The sequence below is a fragment of the Vombatus ursinus genome, unplaced genomic scaffold (genome assembly GCF_900497805.2).
Source record: "Vombatus ursinus unplaced genomic scaffold, bare-nosed wombat genome assembly UNPS02014809.1, whole genome shotgun sequence".
In the NCBI taxonomy this organism is placed as follows: Eukaryota; Metazoa; Chordata; class Mammalia; order Diprotodontia; family Vombatidae; genus Vombatus; species Vombatus ursinus.
This window is the reverse complement of record NW_020954587.1, coordinates 12585942-12590535: the sequence shown is the minus strand read 5'-3', so window position 1 is coordinate 12590535 and position 4594 is coordinate 12585942.

Below are 4594 nucleotides of genomic sequence, written 5' to 3'. Positions count from 1 at the left end.
ACATCTCCAGCATCAACTTCTTTCCTCCTCTGAACTGCCCTTCTTCCAAAGGAAACTTTAATTCCTGCCTGGAGGTGGAAGCAGGAGGTTGAGGCCAGAGGTTGGCCACTCTGCTATCTTCAGAGAGACGGGAATACCAGGCTAAATCTATCTGCTCCATTAAATATTATTAGTCTAGGGGATGTAATATTTAGGTTTAAGCTAAACTCCTGATTACTATTCATTAATGGGTAAAAGGATGGCCCCAACCTAGATATCCAAAGCTTGACTTCTTTCCCAACAAATATCAGTACTACAATGAGCACATATAGCAAATAATGAAGAAACTCATTTATCCAAATTGAGAGGAAAGCAGAAATAAGAGAAATCTATTTCTTTTCACTAGGTTATAATCTTTTTTTCTTACAAATTGTATTGTAGAATTATTAGACATATGTGTGTTTAAAGTTGACATACTCTCATTTTGAATAGGGTCTTTTAGCACAATATAATGTGCTTGTTAATCTCTTAATGGCCCTGTCTTACATTTGACTTGTCTAATATCAGTGCCACTCCCACTTTTCATGAGTTAGATATCTCAGGATAAATTTGAGATCCAATCTTTTGTGAGGTTGATCTCTATTTAACTTTATTTAATCTATTGAATTTAAATCTATGTAGATCTTTTGAGATTAAATGTTTTTCCTATAAACAACACACTATTAGATTCTGCTTTTTAAATACATTTTAACTCTTTTCCTCTTTATTGGGGTTTTAGTCCAATTACATTTAGCATTAAAATTGTTAAGATTGTCCTTTCCCATTATGTGTTAAATCATGATTCATGTTATTAGGAGAGAATACAATCTTTTTTTATTCTTATTATTGTCATCAATTCAAATAAATGTTGGAGAATAGATTTTTCAAGATACATGAAATACAGGAGCATACCAAGCACTTGGAAAATAACATGGAAATTACTACTACTAAGGTAATTTAGAAAACATCAATAACGGTAAGTTTGTATGTCTCATTTGCCATCTCTGCAAAATCTTTATGGGAATAATGTATATATATACTGAGGCCATCCTTGATAAAGATATAAGAAAGGAATTATAACAAAAGACACATTTGATTCAAAGGTGAAAAGAATACAGAATTCAACTATGTTTATTGTATATTGATTCTAAAACAGTATTTGATTCAATAAAGCAAAATTTCACATTAAGGGCTCTCTTCCAACATGGTGTATCCCATATGTATGTTAACTTCCTATAACATGCATTGAAAAATACTTCCATGAAGATAATTTTATTTTCAACTCTGACTATAAATATCAAGCAAGACATAAAACAGAGAGATATGCTCACCAAAGTTATTTGCCACTATTATAAATGATACCCAGCACAGAGTTCAAATGGAGGGAGTAATTCTCTAAAAATGGTAAGGAATTGAAGACACTCATGTTTATAGATGACATTGTATTGATTTAATCAATCTTGGCAATCAAAAAAGACTCTTAAATAGGATCCATAATCACTATGTGTGTCCTTCCTATGCACACAGGAAAAACCAAGTGGAAGAACAATACTTATTGTCTAGACATATGTAATTGGATGGACAGCTCTCTGAGCTAGTTCATCAGTACATGTATCTTGGATAGGCAATCCAGAGGGACAATGAACTGGATCAAGAGTTGAATATGAGGAGGTCAATGGACTGACTTGCATTTGAAAAAGTGTTCATGGGTCTTAATGACACCAACCTTCTCTCTGAAAGAAAAACCTGTCTTTTAAATACCAATATCTTTCAGTGATGCTTTTCTCCTCCTGAGAAGCATGAAGTATGAAAGTATATGAAGAATTAGAATTGTGGGTCACTTAAAAGGTAATAGAGATTGTATTATAGTCAGGAGTAGCTTGTACCATATTACCAATAATATTGCTCACATAACAACCCTCTGTGCTCAATCCCCCAACTGGCACTGGCAGCTGGGTCCCAAGATGGACAGCTGCTACTATAATCTGGGATGTGGAGTAACTCTCTGAGTGGCTTTTCTTCTAGCATTGTAGTTCATGAGTCCTCATTGATGTGCTACCCTTTAACAATCAGCCAGTAGACCTAATTACATTTTTAGAAAAGGTATTCATTCAAATGGAATAGCAAGAATAGTAGATATAATGCCTTGTTGGTGGAGTTGTGAACTGATCCAACCATTTTGGAGAGCAATTTTGGAACTATGCCCAAAGAGCTATAAAACTGTGCATGCCCTTTGATCCAGCAATACCACTATTAGGTCTGTATCCCAAAGAGAACATAAAAAAGGGAAAAGAACCCACATGTACAAAAATATTCATAGCAGCTCTTTTTGTGGTAGCCAAGAATTGGAAATTGAGGGGATGCCCATCAATTGGGGAATGGCTGAAAAAGTTGTGGTATATGAATGTAATGGAATACTATTGTTCCATAAGAAATGATTAGTAGGTGGATTTCAGAAAAACCTGGAAAGACTTACATGAACCGATGCTGAGCGAAGTGAGCAGAACCAGGAGAACATTGTACACAGTAACAGCCCCATTGTGTGATGACCAACTTTGATAGACTTAACTCATCTCAGCAATGCAAGGATCTAAGACATCTCATGATGGAAAATGCTATCCACATCCAAAGAAAGAAGATGCAATGCCCCACAAAGAGCACCAGAATGACAAAATCAGAGTGTATCAGCAAATCTGCAGGATCAGAAGTGTGAGTTGCCCTGGTTTCATGGGTTCTTATGTATATGGCTTCCACCTGTGTGATCTGATTGCACTGGATTGCACTGCATTTGCCTCATTTCCAAGTTCCCTGGTCACATGTAACCCTATATTTGAGTCCTCTATGATTGGTTTCTTGTCACATGTGTTTCTTATATGTGTGTGCCCTTCATGGTCATGTGTGTTCTGTGTATGTGACCTCCTCATTGGTCATGTGAATGACCTCTGGGAGAGTGTGTAGTGAGAGTGGAGGGAGAAAGATCATTTCTTGCCACTTGGTTTGCTATGCTCTTTGATGAAATTCCTTTTGTTTGAACTATGTCAAACATATTTGAGGGAACTCATGAGTTATGGTTTTAACTAGGTGCTATACTTAGAATGCTTTGAATCAGGGGGCCAACAATTCTACTTCTGAGGAATTCATTGTAAGGAGGGGTGCCCCATGTACTACAATAATTGCACACATACATTTCTAGCTTTATTTACAGCATTCATTCTGTATTTATATATTTTTTTACTTTTTAATGATTTTCTATCTCGATTTCTAGGTTTCTCCCTATATTTGCTACTCTCTCTGATCTCTCACTTAATAGATTAGGGGACAGCAAAAAGATTAAATACAAGAAGCATTTTCTTTTTATTCTTCACTATTTAATATCATTTGTTAGAAAGCAGGGAAGAGATTACATCTATTGAACCAAATAACTGCAGAATTGTAAAGCTGAGAAGGAACCTCAGAGGTCACAGAGGTCATGCTAAAATAAGATTTTGGGATTATCTCTACTATTTCTGTCTACCTATCTCCTCTCCTTCTCTCCTCTTGCCCCTACTTCACACTTGATAGCCATGACTATCTATAGCATTTGCAATTTCATTCATATAGCTTGCTAGTACAGTGGACACCACTGCACAAAAGAATCTGTATAACAAAGCTGTTTCTGTTATAGTAGATGACCCACAGCAACTGTACTTGGTTGTTGGGGCTAAAATGAATGGAAACAGTCAGCGTAGTGCTGCCTACATAATAAACAGTCAACAAATACTGGATTGATAGATTCTTTGAAGTAAATAATTCTGCATAATAAATAATTTCTTCAGTCCAGATAACAAAAACATCATTTTATAAAGAAAAAAACTTGACTGCAGTATTATTAAAAGAAGCAAACCATGTAGTTAATTTTCACTTATGTGCAGATGATGAGGAAGTAGGAAAAAAATCTAATTAATAAATAGGACTCTCTAAATTAAATCAACATAAACACTAATTCTCAGTGATTCCAAAACAAAGGAGGACATAAGGGGATGAGAAAAACATAACAAAAGAGGCTTAAGGCTAAAGACAGAAGCCTTGTATCTTTACCACATTAATACTTTCCTCAAGAAGAGGGTCAGAGGCCATATATAAACTGTTAAAACAATAACAACAATTTCTTAGAACAAATAAATTTATACCTGAATTCTATCAAATATTTAAAAAGCATTTAATCCCTATCTGTCAAAAACAGAGAAAGAAGGCAAGCTATCAAACTCCTTTTATTAGACCCAAAGCAGAGGATAAAGATGAGACCAGTATCATTAAACAGCGGTGCAAAAATTTTGAATAAATTATTAGAAAAGAGACTAGAATCACATAGACAAAAAAGTTGGTTATTCATTATGACCAGATTGGAATAATACCAGGTATATAAGAAGAATGATTCAACATTAAGAAAGCAATGAGGATATGTATTTATTAAAAATAATAACACAACACAATTATATCAATGAAGGCAGAGTCTTCAACAAAAATCCATACTCATTTATGCTAAAAACATTAAAAATAAAGGAATGGAATGACCTTTTCTTAATATAATAAAAAG